This window comes from Protopterus annectens, chromosome 5.part0 (genome assembly GCF_019279795.1).
Source record: "Protopterus annectens isolate FY-2018-M chromosome 5.part0, PAN1.0, whole genome shotgun sequence".
In the NCBI taxonomy this organism is placed as follows: Eukaryota; Metazoa; Chordata; order Ceratodontiformes; family Protopteridae; genus Protopterus; species Protopterus annectens.
In genome coordinates, this window is record NC_056735.1 from 231,947,512 (window position 1) to 231,965,419 (window position 17,908).

The window sequence follows — 17,908 nt, forward strand, 5'->3', positions numbered from 1 at the left end:
CACAGCAGGGAGGAAAAAGGAATTAAAACACTCCCATTCAGCATCAGTTAGTGGTTGCTTGAGTCCTGACTTTCACCCAAGTAGGAAGGAAAGGGCAAAATGAGGCCATTTGCTAACATACAGATGGCTTGGATACTAAAGGTGTGTGTGTGTGTGTGTGGGGGGGGGGGGAACACAAATATGGAGGAAGAAATGTTAAAAAAAAAAAAAAAAAAAAAGTGCCTTGGGTACTGTAAGAAGCTGGCAAGGGAAAATCAGCAGCTCACCCATTCTGGGTGGAAGGTGGCTTGGCTTACCACACATTGAAATCTAGCACCAGCTGTTACCCATTGGAGACTGAGCCTGCACTGTCAGTAAGCCAAGTGGAATCCATTATGTGGAGGCATGCTCCCCAATGGGGGACTGAAGTAGTGGTCTTAGCAGAGCTGCTGAGGTGGATGCTTCCAGTGGGGAAAGGAGGGACCTGAACTTATATTTAACTAGTTGCAAGTTAATTTTAGGATTCAGTAGACTTATTTGAAGTCTTTTCTACAGCTAGTCCTAGTCATAGACTAATTAGTGGTAAGGATCAGAATGCCCATTTCTTTTCCTTTGAAGTAACTGCCAGAAAACTTTACATGATACATTTACACAGCAAATATCAATCACAGTACAGTGAGTAAATGTTTTACTGACTGTGTCCTAAATGTTATACCACTATAACAATTAAATACAAACAATAAAGTAAATAAACTGTGCACCATTCAGTTTCCCTCTTTGTTTGGAATTGTAACAGGAGGTGCAATTACTTGGTAGGCCATAAGCTGACCACAGTACAGTGCCACATTATGTGACATGTAGAACCAAGGACTGGAACTCATCTGCCATGTAAAACTGTAGTGCTCTGAGAAGTATTACATACAAACTCCCTGTCCACTCACATTCCAAATATTTTTTACAGTGGCATTCAAAGGGACACTAAATACCCATGGCATATAGTTTAATGCATTTATTTTAATAAAGAAAATATATTCTTGCTGCATTTTATCATAGAAACAAAGGAAACATTTCTCTGTGTTAATTCAAAATTAATTTGCCCTTTTACAGTGCTGCTGAGATTCCCAGCGCCCCAGTGGTTTTAATACAGTAGACGATAACTCGGTTCCCTGGAAAAAAATTCTTTAGCATTTAAATTATTAACAACAGGAGCAGCCTTCTTCCCAACTTCTTCAGTTTATTTCCCTCATCTAACACACACCCCTTTAAAGCATTCTGAAAATATGCAACATTTCATATACAGGGCCCAACCTTGTGAACTGCTGCACTGTCATTATTTGTTTGTATTTGCCAAGGGGATTTTGTGCAAGAACTATAAAACTGGAATAGATTGTGAAATGACCTTGTTCTGTGAAGTTTATGCGGTCACTGTGCTATATTAAGTCAAGCAGTGGCTTACAGTGTCTGTATTAAAATTTGTCGGAGAAAAGTTTGAATCTGTAAGGTTTCTTTCAGTTATTTGTTTATTTTCATTTAAGGATTCAAAAAGCCCCACTGAGCATGAGCCTGTTTACAGAAGATAACTTGGAAGAAATGCCCCACTAATGCATTAGCTGCAAAATTAGTCAATTTGTATAGTCAAATTACACACACTATGCAAATGCACACAAAGCCTTCTGTTTAGGCAATGGTTTTAAACCTTGTAAACATTAAAGGAAAATACTAGATCTTATTTAGGACTCCAACCCAAGACCTCCAACATTCCATGCTGGTTTCACTGCCCCTGGACTAGCAAGAGCTTCTAGGCAGTTAGGTGGTGCTTTTCCCCTTAAAAGCTTTTTTTCCTTTCAGTTAGGAAACCCCTAGCATGGTGATGAGGTCATTTTACACAGACACACACACACACACTGATGCAGAGGAAGCATTCTGCTTAGGCATTGGTTTTAAATCTTGTAAACATGAAAGGAAAGTATTTGTTCATCTTTTGTTTACCTGAGAAAAGAGTACACATTATGTACATTATCGGTTAGCATTCTGTATGTCACATTTCCATGAGAGTGTTTAGGCCCACTACTAGTGAAAGAAATATTAATTTTATGTACTTCATGTTTGGCAAGTCTTTGGCTTTATAGTGGTGGCAGTACTAACGAGCCTGGAAGAAAGTTATGGAGAATGTGAGAATTCTGCCAGCATTCCTGGAAATTTTGTGTGTGGGTATGTTTGTGTGAAAGTAATACTTTGTGTTGTGTGAACAGTAGTTATCTTGAATAAAGGGGCACAGGAAGACTTTGGTACACTCAGAGGAGAGAGGAGATGCGAGAGTGAAGAGACAGGGGCCTGAGAATGATAAGCCAAAGACTCAACTCTGTAGGTGACCTGTGTGCAGTCCATTCTGGGTTTGGCGATTTAAAGGCCATACCAAGTGCATATTCCCTTTAGGCTTTGTGAACCAAGTTGTACTTTGTAAGCTAGTTATTGAAAGAGTGCGTTTTCATGCTGTTATTTACCCTTGGAGGTTGTGATCACATAGTGTGGTGCTGTACTGACGTCAGTGGGAGTATGAAGCCCACCATGGCCCAACAGTTGTGGAGGTGAGCTGTAATCACTGCCTCCAAGGGGTGAAGTAATAGCAAGGAAGTCCCCACAAGTCTGTTTAAATTCTCAAAGTACAACAGTTTTCTTCTTGTACCTCCAGTAAGTCTTTCATCACTTGTAAAAAGTTTGCTTTCATGCCCTTTGAATGTTTCCGAACTGAAGAAGAATGGATGAATAAGACTGTGTGTGGGATTGGAAGGAGGATCTCTACCAATACCTGCTAGCTGATGAAGAATTTTACATGGAGTACTACCTGAGGCCTACACCTTCTTGAGGTAACTCCATGTTGTTCATTGCATGCCAGGTCTTGTAAGGACATGGGGTTCTTCCTCAGTGTCAGGTGCTTGATGGCATTTTGATCATTTGATGTGATGTTGTCCTATCTCGCCATCATCCTTCACAGAGGATCGGTTCCGAACCCAACCAGTGAAGAATGAAGGTGAGAAGGACAACACATATGGAACCTTATGGTGAATACATAACTTCTTTTTTCTGTGGCAGACTTGAAGCCTGGGAGAGAGTCAGTCCTATTTCTTAGTCTGGGGTGGTGAGCAGAATCCATCTTAGGGTTTTATGGGATCTTTCTTTCATCTGATTGGCTTAGTTTGGATTTAACAATCCTAACTGTGGGGAGTATCCTCTTGAATTATCCATTTGTGGATTGAGAGTACTAAAGGCCAAGGCTTAGTCTCTTAGGCTATCTCTCACAAAGTAGCTGAACTTGGTTGGCAATGCTAGAGGAGACACTAGATGGGATGATATCAGGGTCTGCACCCCAGATTGGCAGTTAAGGTTGACACCATCTTATGGCTGCTCCCCTGCTACTGTTTCTGTGGAATCCTAATGAACATCATACACAGACTCAAGTCTTGATTAAAGGGGTTACAAAAGACAATTGTGGGGGGGGGGGTTCTCCTCTAGGAGATCTTCCTTTCTTAAGCAAGGAGCCACCATTCCTGGTTCTTAAGTCCTTGGTTCCCCTCAGGGTTCCTTGAGGGAAAGAGGTATCCCCAGAGAAGATCTTCCGTTTCCATCCTGGGAAGAGTAGGGCCATTTTTTTATGAGCGGATTTCCCTGTACATTCTGCTGCAGACCTATTTCATGAGGGAGCCGTTGTCAGAAGCTTGCTGAGAGGAGAACCCTTTAGGAATGTGTTAAACAGGGCTTGATGTTCTTCATGTTTCACTGTTGCAGTCATTACATTTGGGTAATCTGCTTACAGGTTGCCCTCAGTCAGCCTGATTAACAAAGTCTTGGGTCCTGCATCTTTTGCTGTCCCTTCTTCCATGACGTCAGGTCATCAGGGGTATAAAACATGCAGCCGACACCATTACATCAGTCTTTCTTGCCGTGCATTGCCGGAAGCAGAAGCAGTTCACAAGTGCCGGTCGGCCGACTCCTGAAATTTTCGTTTTTGAGTTTCAGAACTGAAGTCTTCAACAAAAAGCTAAGTACCCTGTTGGGGAAACTTTTTCTTGCTCCTTCCCGATGTCAGTAAAAGTTAATAATTGTATTACTTGTGGAAAGCAAATACCTCATAAAGATTTTCATTCGTACTGTATTCCTTTCCTAGGCCCTGACCACAACATACCTTGTTGTCGGTTTTGTGCTTTATTTAATCAGCACACTATCCGTCGTCGGTACATTTTTGCCTCTAAATATTTCGGTTATTGGTTTAATTATCCTGAAATGTCATTGGTTAGCCATCCGACTACCAAAATTCTGAAAAAACACAAAGATAAAGACAGAGACAGGCCGCCGAGGTCCAAAACTGCCAACGACGCTTCTCCTAAGCCAGTCGCCAGTTCGCCGGTACTCAGTGAGGCGCTTTCGCAGCTCCAGATACCCACTCCTTCTGATTCGCAGGCCTCTACTGAGACCCATTCGGAGTCCGGTATGCCGTGAGATACTTCAACTATGGAACTCGCGGATGTCTCTACCTTGGATGGGTCTGGAGCCGCTGTGCACGCACCGGCTCCTGAGGGTGTATTCAGGCCTACGGACTTGCATATTAAATCGACGCCTCCTTCATTAATAAGGCCTAAATCTCGATCCATGTCTAAAAAAATGATGCCCAGGCCACATGCTCAGGCCTCTATGCCTAAACAAAAAATGATAAAAATGGCTGAAGATCTAATAACTCTAATCAGGGGTAGTCAACCCCCCCCCACCCCAAAGAGGCCTAGGGCTGAGCTTGATTATGAATCTTCTGATCAGGATTCTGTTTTTTTCTGATTCTTCTGATGACCTGGATTTGTCCATACCTACCTATGAGGATTCTGATGCAGAGGGCTTTCTTCCCTCTGCTTCCCCTCCTGAGGATTTTTCTTTTGGGGAAACCTTACATACTCTGAGGGAGCATTTTCACTGGGAAAGCCAGGAATTTTCAGATTCAAAAAAGAGGCTTAGAGATTTCCTTTTCCTACCTCAGCATAGGCCTTTGGCTATTCCTCCTGTACTAGATACAGTTGATGGTGCTTTCTTGGAATCCAGTTTGGCCCCTGATTCCCTGCCTCCAGCTCCCATTAAATCAGACAGATACTACAGGGTCCCCGAGTCCCATAAGTTCCTTTTCAAAAATCCAATTGCGGATCCAGAGACTATTTCACAGGGGCCCAAGGGCATTAAAGCCTCTACTGCTAAAAATCCTACCCCTTCTGATAGAGACGGATATAGCTGGATAGATGGGGTAAAAAAAATTTGTACTTCAGCAACCTTGGCGATTAGGGCTTTAAACTGCCAATTCCATATGTTAAAATATCAGCAGCATGTTATTGGACTACTTAAACAAAAAATTATGTTGATTCCTGACTGTGTGAAAATTAAACACTTACAGGATTTAATGCATTCTGCTGAACAAGTTGGAAAACATACTTTGCAATGTGGTTTTGATTCATTAGAGGCCTCTTGCAGGGCTGCTGTTACTGAGTCTGTGCTTAGAAAGCATGCTTGGCTTAAGGAGCAATCTTTGCCTGATCATGTTAAAGCTAAATTGTTGGATGCTCCTTTCAATCTGGACCGCCTGTTTGGCAACAAGGCTGAAGAAGTTCTTAAAAAGATGGAAGATAAAGCTAAATCTATGCAAACTGTTAAAGATTTTTTTACAAGTTCAGCCTCCTAGATTTAGCAGACACTGGCCTTCTAAGAACTGGTTCTTTCCAGCCCCTTCTAGGTCTTCTCAAGCTAAACCCAGACACAGCAAAAACCCCAGGTTTCAGTCCCAGGGGGCACACAGAACTAAGTAGTGGGGGGCCTCCACTTCCAAATCTGGGAATAATAAGACTCCCCCCTATGGTAAACTGTCTCAATGACTTCCTTTTAAAATTTCCAAGCACTTATCAACTGACTGCCCCTTTGGGGGGAAAGACTGCTCTTCATGCAAAGAATTGGGAACTCATTACCCAGGACAAATGGGTTTTAAATATAGTGTCCCAGGGATACAGATTTCACTTCCACACGTTGCCAACTCCAAGCGGGTGGCCGGACCTACCCCGAAATCAGTGGGCAGAGGCCCAAAAACAAGTACATTCTCTCTTAAGCATGGGGGCTGTTCAGCTGGTACCAGAAGAGGAAAGGGGGCAAGGTTTGTACTTGAGACATTTCCTGGTACCCAGAAAAGACAATGCATGGCGTCCTATCCTGGACCTGTCTACTCTAAAAACCTTTCTGGAGATTCCAAAATTCAAGATGCTGACTTCCTTCACCAATTACTTCCCATGCCAGGCAAAGTCACCTGGTTGGCAACACTAGATCTAAAAGAAGCATACCTGCACATCCCAATCAGGGAATCCTGTAGAAAATACCTACACTTCAAAGCAGGCTACACGCACTATCAATTCTCTGCACTGCCCTTTGGCTTATCTACTGCGCCCAGGGTATTCACAAAGTGTCTAGCAGGCAAAAAAGTATTCAAATATACCCATATCTGGACGATTGTCTAATTCAGGCAGTAAGCCAGGACATACTTTTGAATCATCTGGCGTTTGTAAAAAGGGTTCTAACTTGTCTGGGGTACACCATAAATGAAAAGAAGTCACAACTGGTACCCTGTCAACAAATTACATTCCTGGGAGCAAGCTTGAATACAACTTCCCAGATGGCTTACCTCAAGCCAGAAAAGCAAACTCATTTGACAACCTACTTCAAACAAGTGGCCACAAAAACTCTGCTGTCTGCAAGACAAATACTGCAAGCCTTGGGGTTCATGGCCTCCTGCATTCTTCTAATTCCATATGCAGGGCTGCATATGAGGAAACTACAGTGGTATCTAAAAAGCCTATGGAGACAACATTCTCACAGCCTAGAAACAATGATTCCTGTCATACCTTGCCTACGCCTAGAGTTCCTTTGGTGGGCAGAGACCTGCCACCAAAACAAGGGATGGCCTTTCACACCACCCCCTGCTGCCCAAACCCTAACAACAGATGCATCAGAGTATGCATGGGGGGCTCACCTGGTAGGGAAGTGCATTCAGGGCAAATGGAGCTCAAGTCAAATGCACCTGCATATCAATCAAAAAGAAATATTAGCTGTACAGAATGCTCTGACAGCCTTCAAGGACTACATTCTTCCAGGACAACTAATGGTAAAGACGGACAACACCACAATTATGTGGTACATAAACAGGGGGGTACACACTTTTATCCCCCTCTGCAGACTAGCCATGGCATTGTGGAACTCAGCCTTGAGCTACCAAGTGCACCTACAAGCTCAATTCCTGCCAGGAAAATTAAATACACTAGCAGACGGATTAAGCAGAAACCTTATGGACCCACAAGAGTGGAAACTGGAACCAAGGATTTTCAACATGTTGACAAGCGAATGGGGGAGCCCAGATATAGACCTGTTTGCCTGCCCCCAGAACTACCAATTGGACAACTTTTGCACAAGGACTCCCCACAAACAAGCCTGGAAAGTGGATGCATCAGTCTGTGCCTTCCCCCCGCTACCTCTGCTCTCCAAAGTACTACTAAAAGTCAAACAGGACAAACCAAGGATGATTTTGATTGCTCCAGACTGGCCATGCCAACACTGGTACCCCCTCCTGTGCAGTGTGTCACGGTTATTTCCATGGCACCTGCCTCAGACTCCTTCCCTGCTGTCTCAGCAGGAGAACCAGATTTGGCACCCTCAGCTTCCAACACTCAACCTTGCAGCCTGGCTAATTACTTAAATTCTCCATTACCATCCCTCAGCAGACCTGTGATGGATGTCATCTTAGAGGCAAGGAGGCCTAGTACTAGAAAATCTTATGCTAAATAATGGAAAAGATTCTGTGCCTGGAACCAATCTCAAGGGATGAGCACAGTAGCGACCAATTTGCCTCAGATTTTACAATACTTAACTGAGATGCTTCACAAGGGCCTGTCTTTTTCCTTCATTAAAATCCATGCCTCAGACATTTCAGCTCATTATAACACAGAACCTCCCCTCTTCTCTCATCCACTGCTCAAGCAGTACCTCAGAGGGGCCAAAAATTTGAGACCATCCAGGAGAGCTCCAACCCCAGCCTGGGGCCTTAACTTTGTATTGGAGAAACTCACTCTCCCTCCTTTCGAGCCAGCTACTACTGCAGACTTAAATTTCTTTCTTGGAAAACTGCTTTCCTTTTAGCAATCACTTCAGCTAGAAGGGTATCTGAATTACAGGCCCTTATGGCAGTGGAGCTTTTCATCATCTTTCATGCGGACAGGGTATCACTCCGGACCAATCCATCCTTCATGCCCAAGGTGGTATCCAGTGTGGCTCTAAATCAGTCCATTCATTTGCCAACCTTCTTTCCCAATCCACAGAACAAAGGGGAATGGATTCTGCATTCCTTGGATGTGCACAGACAACTTGGATCCTACTTGGACAGGACTAAGGCTCAAAGAAAATCTGAACAACTGCTGGTAGCATTTGCTGCAGGGGCAGAGGGGAAGGCTATTTCAAAACAACCCATTTCTAAATGGATAAGCCATTGCATTCATTTCTGCTATAAGCACCATGAAAAACCTATTCCTCAGGGGATCAGACCTCACTCCTCCAGGGCTGCATCTACTTCTACAGCCTTTCTCAGAGGCATTCCTACCAGGGACATCCTAGAAGCTGCTACCTGGAATTCTGTACAAACTTTAACCAAGCATTACCATTAGCCAATTTTATCTAAATATAGAGTTGGCCTTGTCACTGCTGTCTTGCAGGGCTTTATAGCTGCTCCTAATGCTATCAAAACTCCTCCTCCCAACCATAGCTTTGGGAATCTACCCAAATGTAATGACTGCAACAGTGAAACATGAAGAACATAGTACAGTTGTGTACACTTACTGTAAATGTAGATGTTCGAGTGTATTCACTGTTGCAGTCCTGGTTACCCTCCCTCCTTCCTCCTAACTTCTTTTGGCTGTACCTCTACTTTCCTTTACTATGTTTAAAAGCCTTTTTAGTGTATTTGCTTTTTCGTTGTAGGTATCCCTTTGTGTTTTTATATTTAATTGCTCCCCATTTGGGGAGCACCTGACATATGGGGCAAGGAAAACTGATGTAATGACGTCAGCTGCATGTTTTATACCCCTGACGACCTGATGTCATGGAAGAAGGGACAGCAACCGATGCAGGACCCAAGACTTTGTTAATCAGGCCAAATGAGGGCAACCTGCAAGCAGATTACCCAAATGTAATGACTGCAACAGTGAATACACTCGAACATCTACATTTATGGTAAGTGTTCACAACTGTACTTTCTCTATGGGTCATATAAATGCAGAAGTCATTCCCTTTAGGAGAACTGAATTACAGAGAAATAAGGGAGAAAAACACAGATAAAAAGTTGATGCTAGAACAAGCAGTAGTTAAGCAACGGGATTACTATAGCAATAATGACTGTAATTATATAATAATGGTATAAATGTAGATTAATATAGCAATAACCGATGAGTGGGTGTGGTATATTGAAGATTTACCTACTGTTGATGTGGTTTAATCTTGAGAGCGAAGCTCGAGTGATTAAACAAAGGCAACCGTTAGTAAATCTTCAATGTACCACACCCAGGAATGGGTTATTGCTGTTATACAATGACATTATTTAAGAAAGAATTTAGTTACTTCTGTCAAATAATGTTTTTGTACAACAGTGCCGTGGTGTTCTGCATTGTTTCCATGTTCTGACGCTTTGTTGATGTACTCTGCATGCATTTGTGACTTACTCTCCCATGCTTGTGCAGTACATCAGTGCTTTGGAAAGCAAGCAACCTGGGAAATCTGGACAGCTTATAGGTACAAGAGAGACAGGGCAAAAATACAAGGAAGATCAGATACGTTTCTTCAGTTTTGCAAAAAGTACCAGACTTTCGTTATATTTTTCTCTGCTCTCCATATGTACCTCTCAACTTCTTACCTCAAGAAAACTGTAAAGCCTTGGCATATGTTAATAGAAGAAAGTCCATTCAACCATTTCTATTGGTATACGCTCTGTTTACAACGGGCATGCTGGTTGAGCTGACCAATCAGTGTGCACGTTTTTGAATGTTAATGAGCAACCATTGTATAACAGTGATTATAGGACAACAGTATGTAAACAAAGTTTACAGAGGTTTTGAAAATCCCCGAGTTTCGGCCAGGATGCTTCTGCAGACAGACCTCCCCAGGGCAGATGGGGGAGTACCTTTAATAGACGTTGTCACAGAGGTAGAAATAGACTGCAGAATTGGGGGTGTTGCTGTCATTTCAAGAAGAAACCCCTATCAGCACCTCAGAATAGTTACCCATCTGCTGCACTCTGGAGACATTTTGGGGGGTGGGGTGCCTTTCCCCTGAACCTGCAAGCCTGGTAGGCCGTCACCCAAGATTCATGGGTGCAGAGGAACATCCTCAGAGACTGCTACTCCCTTTGTTTCCCTTCCTGAGAAAAGGAAGAAAATTCCTGGTGTTCTACCCAGTCAGATGGAATTGGCAGCAACAGCAGAGGTATGAAAGATGCTAGAAAAGAGTGTCATCCAGCAAGCCCTCCCAGACCAGTCAGGATCAAGAGTGTATTCAAGGTTCTGTATAGTACTGAAGAAAACAGGTGACCTAAAGTTCGATTTGGACCTAAGCCACCTCAATTTGAGATGGACAAAATTCCAGGTGATAATGGTACAGTCCATTTTACTACTTCTGAGGAAGGACAACTTGATGTACTCCATGGATCTCCAGGATGCATACAGGAAATCTCAGTTTCCAGCTGGGATCTAGTCATTTTCAGTTCAGAGCAATGCCTTTCAGTCTCACCAGTCTCCAAGCTGTTTGCCTGTGCATGACAGTGCATCTCAAGTTACAAGGGTTCCAGGTGTTCCTATACTTGGACAGTTGGTTCCTCACCTCACGAACCAAGGAGCTGCTAGTACTGTGTCGGGACTCCATGCTCCATCTAACCCCACAATTGGAAATCATCATAAATCTTGCCAAGAGCTATCTGACACCAAAGTAGTAGATAAAGTTTATTAATTGTCACCTGGACACAAATACTCAAATAGCCAGGCTTCCACAATCCAAGATCTTACCCCTATATGAAGTTGCTTCAGAAGACGTCCATCATCCCCATCTCCAGCAACACTTATTCTGTTACTTTCTAGAGCTGATGGTGGTTTCTATCATGTTAGTTCCACAGTCAAGGTATTATATGAGGGTTCTGTAATGGAGATTTTCACTCCAGTGTTCACTACTCTCTCATCCACTTCATGCCCTGATATGTTGCACACGGAGATGCAGGAAGCACATCAGTTGGTGACTGATCTCTCCCGTAGTCTCAGTTGGGTTGACTGTTCTCCCCCCCACCAGCACCAGTAGCTACAGTGACCGTGGATGTTTCCCTTCTTGGGGTGGGGGTGGGGTATTTTGAAAGGAAGACTGTTCAGGGTTCTTGCTTGGTGGCCGAAGCCAGTCTTTACATCAGTGCATTGGAGATGAGGGCAGTCCTCCTAACATTGCAGGCCTTTCAGGACTCCTGCCTCAAGGGTGTGATTTCTATCCAGATGGACAACATAGCTGTACTCTGGTACATCAACAAACAGGGAGGAACCCATTTGTATCCACTGTGCTGGAAAAGCCATGAGAGTTTGACAGTTTCACTTCACTTTCTAGTGGCAACGCACATCCTAGAGACTTGTTCTGGTAGACAAACTGAGAATTCTATTCATCTACTGCATGAGTTGTCCCTCAATTAAAACAGAGTTGACACATTTTTTCAGTCACTGGAGTCAGCCTTGCTGTGATCATTTTGTTTAATACCTAAACAAAAAGTGCAGCAACTACTTTACCCTGATCCTCTACAACAACAAACGCAGAGGGATGCTGTAGTCCAAAATTGGCCCCAGGTCTTCTTTATGCCTTTCCCCAGTTTCCTCTGATAGCAGTTTTTTTTCAGAAAGACAGGAGATGCAAGGTCAAAGTTAACCCTCCTTTTTGGCACCGGCAGGTTTGTTTCCCCTTTCTCTGGCCTCATATAATCCACCTGCCTTGATTGTTGGACCCTTGTCCAGACCTACTGTTTCACAACTCCGGCCAGCCTCACTGGTTCCCGGAAACTCTGAAATTGACCACATGGTTCCACCAATTTTAATTGTGGCCAGGGATGCTAGGCTGACTGCCTCAGATATCCACATTTTGCCACCATAGAAACTAAGTACCAGAAAAAAATTATCTCAGTAAATGGACAAGATTTATCGTATAGGCTTCATCAAGGGGGTTTAGACCCATTTTCCTTCTCTACCTTCCATTTTAAATTTTTTAGCAGAAGTGTTTCACAAAAGGTCCAGTTTCTCAGCTGTTAAGTTGTAGTTAGCAGTCATTTCTAATTTTCACATTTGTCAGAATCAGACTTCTGTTGCTTCTCCAAAGATCTCCAAGGCTCTTTTGAGAGGAACTTTTCATTTATAGCCCCCATTCAGGGATCCAGTTCCACTGTAGGACATTACTGTCATGGTTCAGGGTTTGACACAAGTTCCCTTTGAACTTGTTGCTACTGTCAACCTAAAATTCCTTTCCTGGAAGACTCTTTCTGATAGCTATCACATCTGCAAGGGAATTGCAAGCCTTTTCATGTGAACTTTATTCCTTTCATAAGGATAGAATATCTTTAGCAACAAATCCCCATTTCTTGCAAAGGTGGTTTCTGAAACAAATCTTATCCAACTGTCAATCTGCTAGTGTTTTTGCCAAAATTCTGTAACAAAGGGAAATATACCTTGCATTTGTTAGATATGCACTGGCAACTCAGATTTTATTTTTACAGGACAAAAGATATCAAAAAATCCGATCAACTCTTCCTTGACTTTTCAAGGGTCAATGACTTTCTAAAGTAACACTGTCCAGGTGGCTTTCTGACTGTATTGCCTTTATTCATGAGAAGAGGAGAATTGTCTTACATGACAAACCAAAGGCTCATTCTGCTAGCACAGTGACTACTTTAATGCTTTTATGAGTAGGGTCCGCATTGATGATATTTGTGCTGTAGCTACTTTGTCTACAGTGCATACCATTGTTTTGTATTACAGGCTGACTTTCCCAATCCATTCCAGATCTCATACATCTTTTGGCTCCACCATTCTTGGGAAAGTCCTTCCTTGATGCCACCCAGGTTGTTTAGGTAGCTAGGAAATCTGTCATACATGTTGAATAAGATGAAAAAGGCAAAATCAGATACAAAGGTTATGTACTCAGCATAATGCTAGATCCGTGTTATCGTCTTTCATCCTGTTCAACATCCCTCCCTCCATCCATCCCCATCCTAAATTGTCATGTTTGGACTCCTGGCAGAAAGGCTGGACCTGGCCAAGGGCCTTGTCTTTGGGGCAGCCTGTTTGCTGACATGCTTATGCCCTGCTGTTTTGATAGAGTTGTCAGCACAGTTTTTCAATTCAGTAGCAAGCAAATTTGATCTGAGGTAATTAGGGGAACAGAGGGAATTATGGGAAGGGGAAGTATCAGAGTCCTGAATACAAGTTCTTGTAAAGCGCTGAGGGTTATCGGATCAGGCAAAGTGTTGAGCCAGATGAAAAAAGACAACACATATGTAGCATTACAGTAAGTGCATAACTTTCATTTATTGACCATGGGATGGGTAAGGTCAGTCTCTAACTAAATGAGCTAGGTTAATTCGAGCATGAAAAGGGAAACTGACTAGACTTAAAGTGACGCACAAGGACAGCTAGCCTAGTAATTACCTGTGAACCTATAAAAGATAAACAGTGATGAGATTTGTGATTGATCAGTGGCTGATATAGCAGTTATTATAAACATGAGAGGTGCTTTTCATCTTCTAGTTTCCTCAACTTAGTGGTCTTCTTCTCGTTTGGCAGGCCTATCTCTCAGTTATGATGTCTTCTGACATTTTGCTATGTGATACCATCTGTGGGTCCTTTTTCTTCTTAGGGCCGTGTCTTCTCTGTTTGTTCCAGTTGTGTGCTAGTAGAGGGGGTGGAGGTAGGTGAATTCATTCATTGCTTCTGGTTTTGAAGGTGTCCCAAACTCAAAGGAGTGTTGTGATCTTGTAAGGGGTGGACCATTCCCCAGAGATGGTGAATTTATAATTGGACAGACTGGGTGTTTTTGTTTCCTTGGACCCTGGGATTTAGTAATTTAGTTTTACTGTTCCCTTGTAAAGGAAGGGTATTGGATTCTCTGTACCATCAGGTGTTCTGACATATGGCCTTTGCTTCCACTTGGTTCACTTCTCTTTGAGTAGTTGCTTTCATTGCTTTATTGGCCTGCCTTTGAGTGGCTTGAGTAGTTGCTTTCATTGCTTTCTTGGCCTGCCTTTGAGTGGCTTAATTGTCATAGCCTTTACAGGCCATATGCTCCTTTCCTAGGCAGCCTTCCTTGTCCATGGACATAGAATTGGGCTTTCTGATTAGGTGTTTCCAAGTAGCCAGGCTTCTTATTTCTGCTGGTGTGATTTATTAGGTTCTTCCACCCTGGGTTTCTTACATCATAGGATTCAAGCTAACTAGAGGACATATTCTGGGAGAATCCTCTGTTAGGTCTGCCAGATGCATTTTTAAAATACTGGTTGCTGTGCAAAGAAGGCCCTTCTTGAAAGTCAGAAACACCTACCCTCCTGCTGGGGTGGGCAATCCATCCAGCTATCCTTGGCTTCTAGGTTCCTTACAGGTGACGGATATGTGCATGTAGATCACTTGGTAGTGAAATGCCAAATTTTCGTTGCTTTTCTTGATTTACAAGTGTGTGCTCGATAGTGGCAGGGAAGAAACTGGTGGTTACAGTGGATGAACACACACATGTAGTCAGAGCATGATTCCATTTTGTATCGTCACAGGCTGACTTCCATCACTTCTGGAAAACAAAAATAAAATGACAACTGATTGGCGTAGACTAAACCCTCTAAGACCCATCAAGGAGGATGCGTGCTGCACTTTAACTGGCACAGTGAGAGCACTTCTCTTCATTAATTTAGTCTAGAGTATATTTGGTTCTCATGTATCTTTCCATGTTTATTATGTTCTGTAAATGTAATTTTCACCTTTAGTGTCTTCCATAGTTGTATATGTATTCCTGTTGTGATGGATGATGTACTAAGATGTCCAGTGTATTCATAAGTGCACTGTTAATATAAAATGTGTTTTGCCTGTAGTGGGTGAAGTCAGTTGGCACAGAGGATTAAGTCTGTGAAACCAGCCAAAACTTTTTTTTTTTTTTTTTTGTGGCTGAGGTATTGTATTGTGGCCCCATGTCCAAAGTGTAAAACAGGTTTGTCACTTATGTAACATGTCATAAGGCCTAGAGTGACTTGTGGTTTATTTAGGACCCAGTAAATGGTGCTTTCAGTCCCTGTTAATTTATCTGCCCTGGTAATAGTCATTAATAAACTGAGCCAACCCAAATAGGTTGCATTTGTGGTTATTACTATTTTGTTTAATTGGGCAGCCATAGTGTATTGACATTGCCCCTAACGGTGAGATCTTTGTCGATACTGGTATGAAACCACTGTAGCATACAGCCTATATATTCTGTTTTTCAGTCCTTTTATTGCTCCTTTTCCTGCCTACAATCCACACTCTCACTACTAAACTGGTGGCCATTCTGTTCCCCCTGCTCTTCCCTGCTATGCATCGCAGTGTAGCCAAAAACTAGCTGACAGTGGGCCACCATCCATATTGGTGGGGTATTTTGTTGACCACCTACTTTTCAGTAAGGACCGGACTGCAGTGCCAGACTCTGATTTGCAGGTGCATCCATGCACTTATTGATTCCACAGTATGGTACTGTTTAGAAGTCAAACTACTCATCATCAGCTTTGCCTTCCTATTATACCATGTAGTTTCAACCGGGTAGCAGCCAAAATAATATCTTCCCTTTTCGTGGGATTGGTGAATTGGCTTTAGTTATTCCCATTAGCAATTGCTGACTCCTTTGGAGCCCAAATCCAGTAGCAGATCCTGGACAACAATATGAATTTCATCCCTCTGCTCAAAGAGCTACATTATAAGACCTTTATCTTTGCAACATTAAGACTTGTGTTTCTTAGGTGGTAGTTGTTTGGTATGCATTATAGTTAATAAATTATTCAAAAATAGAAACGCCAACTGTACATTTTTTTGTAGTCTGGCAGATGAAGTATGTATAGCAATGTGGGCTTAAAGTCCATAGAGAGAAACAAGCTGATTTCAGGCATATTTCAGAAATATCTGTAATGTTTGTGCTTTCCAGGTGATAGTTAATGTGGAATTTCTGAGCAGTAACTGTCCATTTTTTTTCCAAACTTTTCTTCACCACTGCCTGCCGAGCACATGCTCCCCTCAGCCAGTTGGTTCTTTTGTCCCCTCATTCACTGGGGCAAAATTAGATGGTAGAAGGTGCATGAGTAAGAAGATCATCAGGGTTTTGTTGTTTTTAACCCTAATTCTGCTGTGCATGCCCATTAACATTCTCAAGGGTTGGATGTGCAGTGGGCTTCAGCAAAGGTGTGTCACTCTCTTAAGTGACACAACTCCTGTAGACTACTCTGTCCCATGAGACCACTGGCTTCTATGAAGTTTCCATTTTCCACCAGGGACTGTATAATGAGACCATGTGCTGTGGGCTTGCACCTTTTTACCCTCCCCTAAAGAGAAGCAAGCTGGCAGTGCCAGGTCACTCCACCCTTCTCTGTGTCAGTTCCAGCAGGCATCCGAGTTGCTACTCAAACTCTGATTACCATTGTCATAAGCAGAGCTTTATCCCTGTATGCCAACAGGGATGTACTGTACTAAAGTAGAAGATACAGGGTAAATCCTGGGAATAAATATATAGAAAGAATTTCAGGTGGGCAGTTTTGAAAGTTGTTTAAGATTGTAGTGTCAAATAGGAGACTGAAGAATATTCATAAATCATAACTGGACAAATATTATTCCACCACTGTAATCCATTAAGTGCCTTGATGTACAGCTGCATATGGCCAAATATAAGAAATGCTTTGGGAAATTAAGTAATTAAGTCTAAACAAAAAAATCTCATCTGTTTAATGCATAACAATTTTGATGGTCATGCTAAAATTTTTGTGGATAGTGTTAAGAATGCAAAGCATTTATATCTGAAATCACTGCAGAATTTTGATGTTTACAAACTCAATATGTGTTAATCTTTGGTGGAAGAATTATTTTATATCAAAGTTCATAAAGTATAATTATTTACTGGTCCTAACTTAAATGTTCATTTAAATGTGCATACAAATACTCATTATTTTAAAGTAATAGGGCAGAAATGGGTGTGCATGCCTCAAATATTACCACTGCCCCTTGGGGTTGTATGCTATTTGGTGTTTGGCAGTATCTACCCATCTATACCTTGTTTGTACCCTGATGTACTTAATTTATTGCTTATTTAACCCACAAAGTTATTTTATTTAAATTCTTTGTGTTTGGCATCTGCCCAGTTGAACCTTTCAGTTAACATTCGTAGTGGATGTTTGGGCAGAAACAACCAAAGTACATCCAGACAAGAAAGTAGCATCTATTCATGCATTTCCTGAGCTACTTGACCAGTGAAGGGTGCAGTAATAAAAAGTTGAGCAGAACACATTTTATTCCCCAGCAACAATACCCAGCTCATCTTTTGGGATCCTCGTGTATTCCTAAGCGAGCTTAGGTTCATAGGATGATATTAGGCTATTGGCCCGGAGGCCCTTATAAGCCTAGCCAAGAATTTCACCCATGTTCCCACAAAGTCAGCACCTGTTTTCCCTGTCCAGCAGAGGCACAGGTGGGATCCCAGGGGTGTATTTTCTGTTTCCCATCCAGTCGTCCAGGTTCCTCTTAAAGAGGGCTAGTAAAGTACTCTGCTTGACGTAGAGAGGAAGTCTATTCCACAGATGGGGGAGTTGTTG

The 17,908-nt window shown here is 42.5% G+C and overlaps 1 protein-coding gene across 1 annotated transcript in view; it reads left to right on the forward strand.

Annotated features, from left to right (window-relative positions):
* Positions 1–17,908, forward strand: part of MRPL48 (mitochondrial ribosomal protein L48) — a 469,376-nt gene that overhangs the window by 312,937 nt on the left and 138,531 nt on the right. The window lies entirely within an intron of this gene.